At 46.1% G+C, this 18,117-nt stretch overlaps 1 non-coding gene and 1 pseudogene across 1 annotated transcript; both read left to right on the plus strand.

Annotated features, from left to right (window-relative positions):
* Nucleotides 1-538: 538 nt before the first annotated feature.
* On the plus strand, nucleotides 539-692 carry LOC146822265 (5.8S ribosomal RNA). The gene has a single exon (XR_014963407.1). It is a non-coding gene; the product is annotated as a 5.8S ribosomal RNA (ribosomal RNA).
* Nucleotides 693-1,118: 426 nt separating this feature from the next.
* Nucleotides 1,119-9,506, plus strand: LOC146822266 (28S ribosomal RNA; annotated as a pseudogene).
* Nucleotides 9,507-18,117: the final 8,611 nt, after the last annotated feature.

Below are 18,117 nucleotides of genomic sequence, written 5' to 3' on the forward strand. Positions count from 1 at the left end.
CAATTTACTACTGATTAGCAGGCAAAAAGTACACAAACCCCTAAAAGCCTACGAAAATGATTTCAGCAAAGGAAGGTAGAGGATGGCAAAAATCTGGAGTGATTGTGCAGCGAGGCCATGTTTATCAGAAGATTATGGTCTAGGTGCGCCTAGCAGAAAAAGATACAGCAATGGGTCCAAAGTTATGTGATTGAGAGCAGTTAGAGGTGGAGTTATGATGTGATGTACACATTAATGATGGAATTCTGGAAACTAGAGTGTCGGGCCAAGGGGTTTGAAGACTCGTGCGGTTTCTCCCGGTTACCCCGGAGGGACTGTGGTGGTGGGGATGCTGCCCACTCCCACTGCTAAGGAAGCCCCCCTTGCCTGTGGGTGGGTAGGGGGACTCCCAGGCCGAGCGCCTAGTAACGCTTTTTTTCTCCCATTGGTGCTCCCTGAACGGGGCGCCCGGGCCGTCTCACCATGCGGGCTGTGGACGGACGGCGTCGCCGTCCTCCTGTGTCTGCAGGTGGGTGAACGTTCTGGAAAAATTGCCTGTGAATCTTGGCAGTGGATCACTTGGCTCACACGTCAATGAAGAATGCAGCTAGCTGTGAGAAATGATGTGAATTGCAGGACTCAGTAATCATCAACACTTTGAATGGACCTTGCGGCCCCGGGTTCCTCCCAGGGCTATGCCTGTCTGAAGGTCACTCGATCGTCAATCGCCTCGGGATTTCCCAGGACACAGCTGGGGCAGTCGCAGGGTTAGCTCTGCTTCCCTTAATCCCCCCACAAGTTCAGACCCCCCGTTCGCCTGTGGCAGGGTCCCTCACTGGGTCCTTCCATGGAGGTATGCCACAGGTGTGCCTAGCCTCTATTACCCTTCTTGATGGGGAGGGGGTTCGGCGACTGGTCCACCTCAGGCCTGTCCCGGGGTGCCTGGTTGCGTGCCACACATGGCTGTCTGTGGTGTCCCACCAGCTGCCTGCATGACATGCCTCGGGGACCCACCTCCGCGGCCGGCCTCCCAGGGAGGGCAAAACCCCTCCAGATGCGATCCGGGAAAAGAGGGGTCTCACTGCCGGGATCCCACGCCCCTGGCGGCTCCCCTGATGCTGCGGCGTTTTTTCCAACAACGACCTTAGATCAGATGTGTTGACCGGCTGAATTTAAGCATATTACTAAGCAGAGGAAAAGAAACTAACCAGGATTCCACCAGTAACGGCGAGTGAAGAGGGAAGAGCCCAGCGCCGAATCCCCGCCCAGCATCGGGCGTAGGAAATGTGGCATACAGAAGACCGACTCCCCCGGGGCCCAAGTCCTTCTGATTGAGGCTCACTCCGCAGACGGTGTTAGGCCGGTAGCAGCCCCCAGCACACCGGGATCGGGTCTTCTCGGAGTCAGATTGCGTGGAAATGCAGCCCAAAGCGGGTGGTAAACTCCATCTAAGGCTAAATACAGGCACGAGACCGATATCCATCAAGCATAGTAAGGGAAAGTTGAAAAGAACTTTGAAGAGAGAGTTCAAGAGAGCGTGATACCATCAAGAGGTAAATGGGTGGGGTCTGTGCAGTCTTGGTTGCTTGTTATGCTTTCTTTAAATCTGATTCATCGAAGTCTTTAGTTATTTTGAGCAGTGTAATTGCAGGATTCAACACAGCGGGAAGGTCAGTTGCCCAGGAGTTCCGGATCCCCTCTGCAGGTCTGGCACCCGGGCCCTACCCGGCTCGCGCAGGGTGCATTTCCTCTGCGGTGGAGCGCCGCGACCGTCTCTGGGTCAGTTGGGAAGGCTTCAGGGTGGCAGGTGGCCCTCCACTCCGGCAGAGGGTGTTAATGCCCCCCTAGTAGCAGCTTTGCCGTGTCCCCAGGGCCAAGGGAAATTTGACTGCCTCTGCCCCATCCCCCGGGCAGCCTCTCCCTGCTCCCCCTCGGAGAGTGCTAGAGCAGGGATGGGGAACGGGGCCCCCTGCTCCCAGCACGACTATCGACTGGGGCAGACTATGCTCAATGCACCCCGAACGCATTGCACTGCCCGTCAGGGAGACCCACGCCAGGCACCAGGTGTCTGCGGCGATGTCGGTTACAAATCCGACCCATCTTGAAACACGGACCAAGGAGACTAACACATGCGCAAGTCGGAGGGACGAGCGAAACCCTGTGGTGCAATGAAGGTGAGGGCCCGTGTGCTCCAGCTGAGGTGTGATCCAGCCTCGCTTCCAGCGGCGGGCGCACCACCGGCCTGTCTTACCCACTCCGGCAGGGAGGTGGAGCTTGAGCATGCATGATAGGACCTGGTAGATGGTGAACTATGCCTGGGCAGGGCGAAGCCAGAGGAAAATCTGGTGGAGGTCCGTAGCGGTACTGACGTCCAAATCGGTCCGTTACCCTCATCAGATCGAAAGGGAGTCGAGTTCAGATCCCCAAACCCAGAGTGGAGGAGACAGGTGCCCTTGTGGCATCCAGTGGGTAACACAAACAGTCCCGGAGAAGCCGGAGGGAGCCCTGGAGAGAGTTTTCTTTTCTTTGTGAAGGGCAGGGCGCCCTGCAATGGGTTCGCCCTCAGAGAGGGGCATGAGCCTTGGAAAGGATTGCGGTCCGTGTGGCGTCCAGTGAGCTCTCGCTGGTTTTTGAAAATCCTGGGGAGATGGTGTAAATTTTGCACCGGGCCGTACCCATATCCGCAGCAGGTCTCCAAGGTGAACAGCCTCAGGCATGTTGGAAGAATGTAGGTAAGGGAAGTCGGCAAGCCAGATCCATAACTTTGGGATAAGGATTGGCTCTAATGGCTGGGTCGGTCAGGCTGGGGTGCAAATCGGGCTGGGTACGTAACGCAGCTGGACGAGGTGACTCCCTCCATGGTGGCAGCGACTCTGGACGTGAGCCGTGCCCTTCCTGTGGATTGCCCCAGTTGCGGTGGTCGACTGTCCCAGTGCCTCCTCCCTGGGGGCACAGGCCCGGCATTCTGCTTGGCCGGCGCCTAGCAGCTGACTTAGTACTGGTGCGGAGCAGGGGAATCCAACTGTTTAATTAAAACAATGCATCACGAAGGCCCAAGGCAGGTGTTGACACAATGTGATACATTCCGATGTCTGCCCTATCAACTTTCAATGGTACTTTCTGTGCCTACCATGGAAATCATGGGTAATGGGAAATAAGGGTTCGATTCCAGAGAGGGAGCCTGAGAAACGGCCACCACATCCAAGGAAGGCAGCTGGCGTGCAAATTACCCACTCCCGACAACGGGAGGTAGTGACAAAAAATAACAATACAGGACTCTTTCGAGGCCCTATAATTGGAATGAGTACACTTTAAATCCTTTAACGAGGATCCAATAGAGGTCAAGTCTGGTATTCTGCCTCGGCCGGTGCCTAGCAGCTGACTTGGAATTGGTGCTGACCTGGTGAATCGATTGTTTAATTAAAACAAAGCATTGCAAATGCCTGTTGCGGGTGATGACGTGATGTGATTTCTGCCCAGTGCTCTGAATGTCAAAGTGAAGAAATTCAATGAAGCCCGGGTAAACGGCGGAAGTAACTACGACTCTCTTAATGATGAGCCCAGTAATGAGCCTATGAACTCTGCTCAAGATGAGCAACGGATTGCCTCAGTACAAAACAAGATAGCATAGGAAGATAAGAAAAATTGAAGGTCCAATCGGGCACACAAGAAAAATTATGTAAAAGCAAAGGGCAGCTACAAAGAATACCAGGCAATGTTGAAAAAAGACAAAAAGAAAATTGTCAGGATAATCACTGTTGGGGCAAAAGCTGTCACCTGCCAAGTCAGTGCTGATGAAATCTTCTAACATTATAAAGACATAATTGAAAAAGAAAAGAAGAAAAATCCCAAATTCATCCCAATTGATCGGATACCAGATGAATGGGAAATTGGAAGACTGTGTAAAGAAATTACACTGCTCAAAATAACTAAAGACTTCGATGAATCAGATTTAAAGAAAGCATAACAAGCAACCAAGACTGCTGCTTAGAGTCTAATCATCTGGGTTATCGATGAGAAGAATATCAGAAAGTATTAAAAAGAACCAGTCAATATTAATACCTAAGAATGTACCGAATACCGAACTTAAAAAAATCATTAATTAGCGACTAATTACCATTGGTACGGCATTCATGAAGTTGTTCATGAAAATACTAACTAAAAGACTCACATCTTTCGTTGAATTGAATACGAGACAAAAAGGCTTCATGAAAGTGAAAGGTTATCTCAAAAATCTGACTCTTCTGCAAAACATCATAAAAGGGGCACAAAAGAACAGAAGCTTGTTAGCAGTGATGTTCATGGACATCTCAAAAGTCTTGGTCACATTTTACAGAGTCTTGAAAGGCGCAGAGTTCCATCATGCATCAGAGACATAATAAAATACTTATACACTGACCCAACAACATTTCTCAAGGGAAAAAACAATGAAGCAACTCCAGAAATAGCAAAGAAGTCGGAAGTTAAGCAAGGTGACTCTTTATCCCCACTGTTGTTTAACATTGCCATGGATCCTCTGATCTGTGATCTTCAGAAAGATGGCAAGGGCTTCACATTCGGCTCCAATGGTCTCATTAAGCAAATCACCGCTCTTGCCTTTGCCGATGACATCGTGGTACTCAGCAACACCTGGGAAGGAATGAGTACAAATCTGAAAATCATTGAAAAATTCAGTAAAACAGCAGGCTTGAAACTCAATGTGAAAAAAACACATGGATTTTATATAAGTCACCATAAAGATAAGACCCTGGTTAACAACTGTAAACCATGGCAATTTGAAAAACAAAATATTGAAAACATTCATCCAGGAAAAAGTGAGAGATACCTCGGATGGAACTTTGATCCACACACCGCCCATTCAAGCAACAACAAAATGAATAAGGTTCTTTTTTTTTTTTTTTTTTTGTCCTCATATATACTGCCAGTCTATACTCTAGATGGAAACCCCATATGCATTCCACATTGTCTACTGATACCGATACCACCCTGGACTCAATGCACGGCAATAGGGGTCGCCCAGAGGTAGGCTGTTTCCTTGTCCCACTCCCCTGTCCTATGATGGGATGCCTCAGGGCAGGGGAGGACCGGATCTAAACAAACCTCTGGCATAATCATCGGACCGTTATGTCGACAACCAGGCCACCAGTTCCGACCACACATTATCCGTATTCTCTGCTTGGCTCGCCATATCCATCTTGCTGACTTCTATAATATTTCGTGAGCAGTTAGTAAACCTGGGAGGGACCGTTGACTTCCACTCTTTACAAATCTCTCTCCTGGCTATAACCATCACGTAGAATATAAATTGTGTGGAGTAATTATTAACATTATAGCCAGGTGGTAGGCCAAAAAAAACTAACCTCGGAGAGCGTAAAATGGTAGTTGTTAAAACCTTCCCCAGGAAGTCAAAAATCTCCTGCCAATATTCTAGAATCTTTGGACATTCCAAAAATATATGAATGTCGTCAGCTGACGGGAGTTTACAGCGCGGGCAACAGTAGTTAACTCGTGTAACCCTTGTCAATCTAGCAGGGGTCCAATACACCCGATAGGCCGTGAACAGATGGTTTCTCCTTAGATTGGCCGGTTTTATAAGGCTCTGAGACAAAGCAAAGGAATCTATCCAGATCTTACTTATAGCTTCGGGACTATCTGATATCAAATTACCCCAAAGATTAGCCAACTCACAGTTTGACATTTCTGTTGGCCCCAATAGAGCCCTATACCAAAATGATACCTCACTTTTCCACCCGCCTACCCTACTGACAGAATCAAGTATCTCAAGGTCCCTCTGTTGCTGTAGCATCTGTCTTGACCACCAGGCGGAGAGTTGGTAAAACTTAAATCTTGTTAAAGATCCATTAGTTAGTAAAGCTAAGGAATCCCAGTCCAAAAGGCCCGAGTTGCCCCAGAGATCTCCCCATATCCTCACGCCTGCTGTTTTTAAAGGTTGGGACAACTGGTCCTGAAGGCATTCCGGAGTACCCGGGGGAATCCCAGATTGGGGCGTAAGCATGGTAATATGAGATTCCCAGAGCCCTCCGAACATATACCCAATTCCTAAAGGCAGCCTGCAGGATCTTCAAACGGACTTTTTTGTAGAATTTCTGGTCGCCAAATTTAAATTAAAAAAACTCCTGACCCTGTGGTAGGTCGTGAAGCAAAGCCTGAAATAGACGGCCCTGTGAGGTTGAATCCAGTTTATTGGTCAGTAGTCTAAAATTTTTAAAGTGAAAGGCATGACAGTATATGAGTAAATCTGGCAAGCCTAAACCCCCAATCCTTAACCCTCTCCTTAGCTTTTTCCAGGCTATCCTAGGAGATTTACAAGCCCAATTAAAAGAGCCAATCTTACCTTGAAGGCACTTGATCTCTTTCTGAGGAAATGATAGGGGGATGGAATTATACAAAAAGGTTAATTTGGGAAGTATGGACATTTTAATGAGGTTGACGCGTCCATAGATATTTAATGGCAGATTACCCCATCTAGTTAATGTTTTTGTAATTTCTTTTACTATTATCTGCCAGCTGATTTTTGGAATATTTTTCAGTTCTTGAGTTAAATGAATTCCCAAATATCCTATTCTATGTTTTACATTTTGTATAGATGTGGTATTATTCCATCCCATTATTTCGGTCTTGTCTCTATTTATTTGATACCCCGAGAACCTTCCGAATTCTTCAGCTAAATAAATCAGCCTGGGTATGGCTTCCATATGATTGGAGGTGTATAAAAGAAGATCGTCTGCATAAAGAGCGACCTTTAGCTCTAAATCTGCTATCTTAAAGGGTTGAATTACATGGTCAGCCCTAATACCACAGACAAAAGGCTCAAAATAAACATCGAACAAAAGGGGGGACCGAGGGCAACCCTGTCTCGTACCACGAGATATCTGAAACCAGTCAGACAAGCCGTTGTTGACCAGTACTTTAGCTCTAGGGCCCTGATAGAGAGATTTAATTTCCTCTATAAAAATTGAAGGAAACCCAAACCCAGCCAAAGTGGCCCACAGATAATTCCAGTTTACTTGGTCGAAGGCCTTGGCTGCGTCTATTGCAATTAAGGATAATGGGAGCCCTCTGTCTTCCGCATAATCAATGGCTCCAATCGCCTGGAAGGTCAACTCATTCAGCTGCCTCCCCGGAATGAACCCTCTTTGGTCCGGATGTATTATGGATTTTATAATTTTGGCAAGTCTGGTTGCTAAAATCCCAGAGTAAAGTTTCAGATCAGAATTTAAGAGAGATATGGGCCTATAGGACTCGATTTTTTTTGGGTCCTTGTTGGGTTTTACAATTAAAGTGATCGTCGCTTCAGCCCAGGAAGGGGGGATGCTCTGGCCAGAGATCAATAGATGGTTAAAGAGTAAAGTGAGGACAGGTACCAATTGCTCTGAGCAATCTCTGTAAATTTCACTTGGTAACCCGTCTGGGCCCGCCGCTTTCCCCCATTTAGTTTTCTTGAGTTGAGCTATTACTTCCCCTTCCATTATCTCACTCTCTAAAAAGCTCCTATCGGCTTCTGAGATTTGGGGTAGATTTTTCTGACTTAACCAAGATTGAACTTTCTCTAATTCAACACTCTTATCTTCCTTGTATAAGTCATGCATAAACCCTCTTGCTTCCTCCCTAATGTCCCTATCTATAAGGTTCTTGTTGACTGGGCTCAAAAACTCGACAATCTACCACTTCAGCCACACAGATCAGGATCTATTGCAGCAAATCAAAGTTCTTACCAACTGTAACACAGTAAAATTTCATGGCTTTATTGTCGGATGTCGGGGTATTTGGCCTCAATGTAATGATGTTGCTCCGGCTGATCTTGGTCTGCAAATGTCATTCCCATTCAAGAAGAATGCATGCCTGACTACTTTAATGGACATTCTTAAAATGTGTCAAGTTTTCATGGACAATTAAATTTCAAGGTAAATGCTGAGATGTACACTATTGTACAGCACACATGTCACTCTTATAAAACATATTGTTTTAAAATGTTGATTCATTAATATTTAAATGTGGTTAAACAGTTACATAATAGTTTATAGTTGACACAAGAACTAGATAGATGTGGATTTTATAGATGTGAATTTTTATAGATGTGGATTTTCTAGCTCGATGTGCAATTTATAGATGTGTATTTTCATAGATGTGTGCTTACAATAATTTAGTTACAAATCATGATTATTGAAATGTATTGAATGAAGAATAGGTCTAAAAAAATTACACACACATAATCACTACATATTGCATTGATTATTTATGTCCTGCTAATCATACGTAATTTTACAGGAATGTTCATAGACAGTTTTATATTGTTGGAATAGTACTGCAGGGTGTACTATCTCTGGCCTGTACGTGATCCCAGTTCCAGTGAGGCCAGGTTACATTGTGGCTGTACTCCGGAACGAACAAATGTTGTATTGTTGGACAGCAAAACCGATTTGATGCTTATGGGCAGCATAATAACCCAGAATGAGCCACTGGGAGGTGGTACAGAAATAGCAAAATTCCTCGTCATCAATTAGTGATGCGCATGAATGGGCGAACGAGATTCCCACTGTCCCTACCAACTATCTAGCAAATCTGCAGGCGAAGGGAACAGGCTTTGCAGAATCAGTGGGGAAAGAAGTCCCTGTTGAGCTAGACTGTAGTCTGGCACTGTGAAGAGACATGAGAGGTGTAGGATAAATGGGAGGCCCTCGGGCCGCCGGTGAAATATCACTACTCTTATTGTTTATTCACTTACCCGGTAAGACGAGCCCCGTGGGGTTCTTGCTTCTGGCACCAATCGCCTGCCGGGCGCGAACCGCTCCGGGGACAGTGGCAGGTGGGAAGTTTGACTGGGGTGGTACACCTTTCAAACGATAACGCAGATGTCCTAAGGTGAGCTCAGAGAGGACAGAAACCTCCTGCAGAGCAGAAGGGCAAAATCTCGCTTGATCTTGCTTTTCAGTGTGAATACAGACCATGAAAGCGGGGCCTCAGGATCTTTCTGACTATTTGGGTTTCAAGCAGGAGTTGTCAGAAATGTTGGATTGTTCACCCCCTAACAGGGAACGTGAGCTGGGTTTAGACCATTGTGAGACAGGTTAGTTCTACCCTACGGATGATGTGTTGTTACAATAGTAATCCTGCTCAGTATGAGAGGAACCAAAGGTTCAGACATTTGGTGTATGTGCTTGGCTGAGGAGCCAATGGGGCAAAGTTACCATCTGTGGGATTATGACTGAACGCCTTTAAGTCAGAATCCTGCCTAAACCCTAACGATACCGCAGTTCTGTGGAGCCTCAGTAGGCCTGGGATAGCAGGGCTCTCTCGGGAGGCTGGTGTGTAGAGAAGCTTGGTTGGGGACCTGAGTGCGGACAAAAGGAGGCCACCTCAATCACCCTTAGTGCACCCCATGTCCATGGGGCACCTGGTGCTAAATCATTCGTAGACAACATGATTCTAGGTCTGGGTTTTGTAAGTAGCACAGCAGCTACCTTGCTGCCATCTATTTAAAATCATCCTCTGAGCCAAGCTTTTGTCTTTTTGTGTGTGGGCGCCCGTGGACGCCCTCCTCTACCACACCTAGGGGTAGGTCCCTCTGCTGCCAACACAATGGGAGGCATGCGGATGGGGTGACGTGGGTCTGGGGGAGGCTGCCTCCACCATGTGCCCTCCGGCACGATGGCCTCCCCCTCCTGTCCCTGCACCACATGGGTGTGGGGATGGGGGCCACCATCCCTTGCGGGTTAGCACGGTGACCAGATTGCCTGGGCCCTCCTTTCCTTTGCTCCCAAACAAGTATAGCAGGGAGGTGAGCAGCCCCGGGGAAGGAGTATTCCGAGCAGCGGCCTTGGAGCGCCTGGCCACCCTCGCCGTCGTCGGACTGCAATGGCAACTGGGTTCGGCTATCTCAGGCCATCTGGACGCTGGGTCTTCCTGGGCCATCTGGTCACCTGGCTGCATGAGCAGATGGCCCTGCGGGCTGAGTGACCGGATGGCCCTGCAGGCTGGGCGACCAGATGGCCCTGTAGGCCGGGCGACCAGATGTCCCTGCGGGCAGGGTGGCCAGATGGCCATCTTACCAGTGGGCCTGGCTGACTCCAACTTTTGTCCTTCCACATGATTCTGTAAGCCCCCACTTCATTGGGCTTATTAGTCGAGGAAAATGGGCTCCCTGGGAAGGCCGGCGGGCAGAGGCCGTAGCCTGGGCTTAACCCTCCTCGGTTCCATCCTGGCTAGGGTTTGAAAGCTGGGACCAGGCCTGGGGCATGAGCTCCGTCCAGTGTGCCCCGGAGTGTGAGACCCCCCCATACTGCAAGCCATCCGAGGGTCTGGGCACTGGGGACGGGGGTTCATCGGGGTCCATGGAGGCTCTCCTCGGCCTGGCTAGGGTTCAGAAGCTGTTATGGGCCCGGGGCTCGAGCTCCATCCAGTGGGCCCTGGGGTGTGGGAGCCCTACATCCTGCAAGTCAAGGGTCTGGGTGCTGGGGACGGGGGACCAGCCAATTGAGGGACTAACCGTTATCATCATGCATAATCATTGAAGCGGTAGATGAACGTGGGATTTACCATGCGTTAAATCGCCCTACGTCTATCGGTGCATCAGAATCCATCATAGGATCACCCATTATCGACACTACTTCGGTAAGCCAGCCATAGAATCTGCCGGCAGTTATCGATAGTGCGTGCATGTATAGAAAGATACCAACAATTTGGCCATTCGTATCAGTTATTTCGTGATTCAAGGTAACAAAATAGGGTTACATTTGGGCACATACCACCTGGGAAATGAAGGGATTCATATCTTGTTCTAAAACACTTCTGCACTGGCTGGCATTTTAATTTCTGTTTCTAAATGCAGCTTTTCATGCACCCATCAACTAAGGGTGCAGACTTCATATTAACATCTAAAGATAGAATACATGCTTGAACACAAATACTTTTTTATCTTTCTTTTTCATATTTTATTCTAGAATTCTTTAATTCTATCCTTTGTGTGTGGCACTAGAATGACTAATTATGTACAGTTTAAATTAAAATAATAATTATAAAAGTAGGACTTGCAACCTGTGATTGAGATGATTTTTTGTATATATATTTATAGGATTTGACTCGAAACATGGCTTCCTGATGAAGGCTTAAAGCCGAAACGCGCGTAGGAACTTATCGACTTCAGCCATGACGAAATTGAATAAAACAGACATCTTATGTCCACTGGTGCAGTATACTGTGTTGTTTTAGTGTTTGTGACCTAGTCTTCTGTAGGTGTTTTTCCTCTCACTCTCACTGCTGTTGTGCAAAAAATATTTATTTTAATTCCACAGGTTTAAGAATACCAAATGCAGGTTATTTTCCAATTCTCTTTTTATCTGTTTGTGACTGATGTTAAGGGTTAGGTCCAGCTGCCTATATCCACATCAACAGATATCCTCATTTATTTTCAGCCACCTTTTCCCATGTGCTTGCCTGCAAAATGTATGCGTGAGAGACAGTTGTTTGTAGCCCAGGGCTGTTTGCATTTAGAGAATTTTGAAAGTTTATTTTTAATATTTTCCAACCCTTTTGTTTTGGCTGCTTTACTTGAAGTGTAAATCAAAGGCCCATTCACATTCTGATATATGCATGTATGCTTGGGATTTATGGATGTGGTTGGCACACAGGTTGTATTAAGTTCATTTATGTCCTGGAGTTTAATACTGCTGCCCACTTGGGCTTCATTAGCCTTTAGAGTTTCACTTTATAAGACTGGAGCCCATAGCTCTTACATAGGCCTATCTTAATCCTACAAAGGCTTACTTCCAACCATAAGTTGTTGTCCATGTTAGCCACACATTGTAATTCCTTTAGGAGGCTGTGCAACCTATTCTAGGTGGATTTTTTACAGCAGGGGATCACTTTCCAGACCACTGGAGGAATCAGACCCAGAGCAATATTTAATAAGTGTTTATGCGAATGAGCAAAACGTCCAATTTTACCTGCCCCGTGATAAAACCTGAAGTAAATAACAAGATGAGCAGAAGGCCTGGTAAGCTGTGGGTACGGACACGGAGAGGTTACCCTTTGACGTTCATTCAGCATTATTAAGGCTTCCACTGGCCTGCACATAACTAATAGCAATTAGCCTGCCCTAGACTAATGTCCAAGATAGATGCCTGTTCACGTCCAGTGTGCACGGAGGAGAATGGCATCGGGCTGGCAACTACTCTCTGCCAGTCTGAACAGCCCCACTATTTAAGTGCAACTTTCCACACTCACTATTAAGGCACCACAATAACCATCAAGTGACTTGAATTCTATTCTCAGAAAGTAAATATAAAGGTCATTTTAAATTCTTAAAAATAAGTAAGTAAAAATGATATTGACAATAATAAAACAAGTGCCGGGACATTGAAAAGAAGTTAGAGCTTATTTACGAGGGCCCTTTTGCTCCACGTAACGTAGCACATACATGACACAGGGTTCTGAATTTGATTTATGAAGCAAGGCAAAGCCACCCTGTATGGCTTTGAGTGGACTCATAAATCTTGAGTAAGGCAATGCAGCACAAACTGTTTCGTTACCATCCTTTGTGCCCGGGAGGATTTCGATGGGCGCTTCAGTAGGTTTTTGTATGCAACCCTCATGGATTTTGACACGTCCCAGACTTACACAATCGTGTAAACCTGTCAGAGTGCCAAATCCTTACACCTCCCAAGGTGAGGCGTAACGAGGAGAAATATGTTAATTTCTCCTTGTTTTTTCCCCTCTCTATGCAGCACAGATAGAAAAGTGTCCCTTCCTGCACAAAAACAATCCTGCATACAATGGATGCATCCTTGCACAATGGTGCAAGGGTGCCTACATTGGCACAAGGCAGCTGAAATGGCACCAGCGTAGGGAGAAAGGACAGGAATGCACATTATTGCATAAATACGGCGCATTCCTGTCCTTTCATTCTGATGTATGGCAGCGCAGCAAGATGACGTGCTGCGCTGTCCTACATCAAACACCCATAATGGGATTTTGAATATCTCATAATGGGAATTTGACATAGGACAGGAAGTGTGATAGGTAACAAATGCATTGTGTGTTACCAACTGGATGAGGTGGACAGCCACCTTTTGTACCATGTGCAAGTGTTGCAAGTCGCATCATACAATTGAAGTAGCTGGTCAGTTTTGTCAACTCCACTTGTGCACTTATTATGATCAAGTATACAGTTGGGTTTGTGCTCTTCTGTGAACCGACCCTAAGCCATGAGAGGAGAGGGGCTCTCAACGCATATTGTAGTCAGCATATGTGCTTCCTGCTTATCGAAAATAATTTTACAGCCAGGAAGCAGTTCATTGCAATGTACGACACTCCGCAGACCTTTCTAAAGTGTCTTAAAACAAGCTCCTGAGTCACTCCATTGTGGCTACTTTGAATTGTACCACAATCCACAGTGCCAGCATTGTATACCTCTTTGAATAGCTGGACACCTGTAAAGAAATGGTCCCACATAATGGCTATCACCTTTATCAAAAATGGATTATTTCAAATGATCTTATGAATAATTCCTAAAATGTATGGGCAACCTGCAGGATTTATGCTGTAGTTCTTCCACGTATACATTTTCAGGCTGAATGCATAACCAGAGGAGCTCTAGCATAAAATGTAACTCTTGATGCCATAACAAGCTCTTTTGCTTGTAATATACTGCCTGAACAGAAATTGTCTTTTATACAATACCAAAGACTCATCTACCACTATATTTTATCCTGGAGTATCAATTTGGCTTGGGCAAAATTTAAATCATGCTGGTCTAATTGGGGAATTTTACAATATGCTGTTATGTGAAATTCCCACAATTACACCATTACACCAGTTTGCATAATTATGTGACTTTTCAGTATATTTTTTCGTGGAAATAATATACTGAGAATGGCACATTTCAAGATAATTGGGTTAAATATTTACTGCAAATGCATAGACACAATAGACACAACAGAATGCAAGTGGCTGTTGTTAGCGGTGTTCTTGTTTAAATGCATCCTCCCAAAGATTGACCTTAGAATGCATTTTGAGATAAACTGTAGTGTGAAATTACACATTTGCATTTTTGTTTAAATACTTTTCCTGTAATTTCAATGAATTACTAAATAGAAAATTGTATTTTGAGCACCCCTGAAAAAAATATCTGGAAGCCTGGCAGACCAATGTTCCAGGATAACCTGGTCTGGATGGTCCCATGACAATGCTGCAGACTTATGATCGAAATGCAGCAGATGTTACAGAATTAAACAAAATCTCCTTCCGTGACAAATTGAAAGCTGGCTGATGTCCAAACATGAAGGGCCCTTATTTATGAGTTTTTGGCACAGCTAGTTTCTTTGCTGTGCTGCCCTGCATTAAAAGGAAAGGGCAGGAATGCACAGCGTTTATGAGATATGATGGGTTATTTTCCATTCACACAGTGTCAGTGCATGATTTGGGGCCATGTGCCAACTCAGGCACACTTGCACCATAGTGCAAAGGTGTCTGCATTTGTGGCTGGATTGTTTTTGTACTGGAAGGGTCACCTTCCTGCACAAAAACAATCCATAGAGGCTTTTTTCCCCTTTCTATGTGTGCTGCAGTATGCAACACACATAGGAAGAGGAAAAAAATAACGTTCTGCATGTTATACCTCCCTTCGGGAGGCGTATGGTTTTGATGCATTCCTGGGTTTACACGTCTATGTAAATCTGGGAATGCATCAAAACCCATGGCAGTTGCTTAGGAAAACCCACCGCAATGCGCATGGAATGCCCCTCTGACACAGTGTAAGAAAACACAATGACTTGCACTGCGTTGACTTACACTATACCTACAAGGCAATGAAAACCCATGCAAAGTGGCTTTGCGTGGCTTCGTAGATATGTGTCTGCACTCTGCACCACCGGAGCATCGCAACTGTGGCACAAGGGTTTGTAAATAAGCCCCTAAGAGAAGACCAGTCTGACTGTAGCTGTGGTTTGCACAATAGTCACATGAGCAGTAAAGTCCCAAAAGTTTTCAACTGCCCAAGTGAAATGGGAGTCCACCGGTGTGCTGTAAATGATCCATCAGAATGCCTTTGTGCTCCTTCAGAAACTGTTTGGCACATAATTCTGTTTGGTACACAATTTTTCCAAAGAACATGTTGTATACAAAAAGATGAAAGTTTTCAACTGGAAAAATCTTTAAAGTATTAACTTTACATCCAGCAACTCCAGTAAATGGGAACATTTGAAGCTGAAATCTATTAGGGTTCTACCAAATGAGCACTGTTCCTATTGTTTGCATAGGACTTGGCTACACTCTTGATTGGGCTACCCTTCCACTGCACAGATTGCGCATGTGAAGATACATCATGACTGCCCTGCTGTGTTGCATCAGCCAAAATCCATTAAAGCAGAAATTACATTGTGCTGTAGAACTGACTCCAAGTATCTTTTTCAGGTCATTGCTTATATTGCATCTCCATTAAAGCACATTAGGGCTACTGTTAAAGCAGGAGGCAGATCTAGAAGCAGACCCTGACAGCCGCTCCCTGCTAAACTCCGATGCAACAAAGCCTCTTCCCCCAAAATCCACAACTGGGGGCCTACGGGTGAGGTAGGTGGTAGACACTGACACCCCATACAGGAGAGAGTCAAAGAAGGTACTTTGGGTCGTTAATCAACCCTAATCCTGAAGATCTCAGGTACACAACCCTCATCACAGCCAGTGCAGCTGCCTGGTAGGATTGGGTGGAGGCAGCCTTGACATGAGACTCTGATGGAGGGATGAGAAGGACATTATCACAAGTGCTGCTGTTTAGGGGGGCGGAGCTAACAGACTGGCTCTGGAGCCGGAACAGGACATTCAAAAGCCTGAAGCCCAAACAGTGGCCCATTTGCCATCTGCTACATGCAGGGGCTAGATCAAGGGAAGTTAGAGGCCCTACTCAAGAAGAGCTACTTCGTCGCCATCAATCGGTTAGATCTCTTAGATCCAACCAACGAAATGTAGTTCCCAGGGTGAAGTTGGCCCAGATGGGCGGCCGCCTGCTTTCTGTCCAAGCGGCCAAAGGATGGAATAAACTCCCCGACAACATCAGGCATGAATCTAATCATCTGGCTTTCAGGAAGCGACTAAAGACATTTTTGTTCAATAATGTCTTTTAACGTCCTCCGGTCTTACAGCGCTGGGATGCTCTAGGGTAGCCATGCGCTATACAAGAAAGTACTCACTCACTCACTTAATGCATGAAGGGTGCCCCTCAGCATGCGAGCATATACATGATGCATGGCCGGGGTGGGCCAGGGCTGTCTCTGCCAATAAACTATCATACCTGCTGATCATTAAGGTGAGAGCAATGCCCTATGAGGGCCCTTCTCACTCCTTATCCTCAGACCAATCAGCATCAGCCATCCGAGTAGGGGGAGAGGTGGTGCCTAAACAACTGCAACTGACTGCTACAGAACCCTATATTCCACACCTGGCTCTCTATTCCCCTTGCCCTGAGCCCTGTGGTCTAGAGCGGACTATGGCGCAAAGGATCTTGGGAGATGGACTGGGGTGGTAGCCACATTTATTGTGCTATGATACAAAAGGCCAGCTGCCCATCAAAAGCTGCTTGTCTCCCTCATTTACTTACCTGTGACTGCATTCACCTCCACAACTATGAACAACACAACAATAGTACTAGCTCACTAGTGGGCTGCCAGAACCACATGAATAGTGAGTCAACATCCTGCACTCTACCACCAGCTGCTGGAAGAGTGTCCTTAAATGTTCTCAGCAGATTAATTACTTGTCTTCTTTTTTTTTCACTGTTGGATTAAAGATTCTGGGTTCAGTTTGCCCTCCAATATAACCAGTAATAGCATCCGCACCAGGCAGATTTTTAGCCCTCACTAGAGCAGTTCCAGGAGACAGTGTGGGCAGTCCCCTGTAATCATTTTTCCAATACCATGCTGTGTGGGCAGCTGGGGCTGGGGTGTTGGGGCTCCAGTCTACCCCCAGACTCCCGCCTCTATCTGTGCCCTTCAGATGTCATCCAGGTTCCCGCATGCCGTTGCCCTCTCCTTTTGACCACCTTTCCATGGCTACATGCTCCATCATCACTTCTATTGGACCCCCACTCAACAGTTCATTTAATGCCAATCACCATGTTGAAGTCAGAGTGAATGCTGCAGGATGCAGGAGACAGCTCAGTGTGCAAAGGGTTTGTTAGATTGACACCATAGTCAAACCCCCAACGGTCCTAGCCACTACACCACATTATTGGAGGCTCCAGTTGTGATGTCTGCTTTTGATACCACTAATCTAAAACCCATAGCCAGGACCCTCTCACCCAGTGCAGGTCTCACAGTACCTTTCTCTTTAGTGGACATTTATTGAGAGATCGACACACCAAGGCCCCATATCACAGTACTCTTCACTCGCAGTTTCACACACAGTCACAGTCGTCCTTATAGTAGCATAGTCCACAACTCTAGGAGACCCTGCCTTCTCGTTGTGTACCCCATCTCACCTAATAGTACACCTGTTGCTCCCTTTAAAGTGACCTAGGGATGGCCCAATCATTGATGATCTTGTTGCTGAATGTGAGTTGTCTTTCACACTTTCTCAAACACAAGAAAACGCTATTAACTCTACCTTTCCCAAAAAATACTGACATAGTGCTTCCCACGGAAACCCACCTCTGTCTAGAAAAATCCCTGAAATTTAAATGGAACTGGGTGAGCATGGTTGTCAGCAGTTGTAGATCTGTCAATGCTTTAGAAGTCACACCCTCAAAAGGATGCTTCAAAAAATGTCAGTTGCCCTGCAAGAGCCTCAAAACATGGGAAGATATCGAAGGTGTTTGGGTCCTTACAAAACGATATATTTTTAGAAAGGACCATTATCTTGGATCCTATCTACACCTCTATTGCAGATAAGTTCAATTTATTTGCGTGCCTGTTTTAACTCTTGACCTCCTATGGGAGAGCACCCATATTAGTGAGGGTGTTGTGAGGTTCAACAGGGCCCATGCACAAAAGCCTCCATTTTAACTTAGACGTTTAAACTTGACATCTTTTTTAGACTGTGACTTTTTATATGCTTTGCATGTACATGGTAACATACTTAGAAAGTGTTCTGCTTGCATGCACATTTCTTCATAAACATTTTATCATGACA

Source organism: Triturus cristatus, chromosome 6 (genome assembly GCF_964204655.1).
Source record: "Triturus cristatus chromosome 6, aTriCri1.1, whole genome shotgun sequence".
Classification (NCBI taxonomy): domain Eukaryota; kingdom Metazoa; phylum Chordata; class Amphibia; order Caudata; family Salamandridae; genus Triturus; species Triturus cristatus.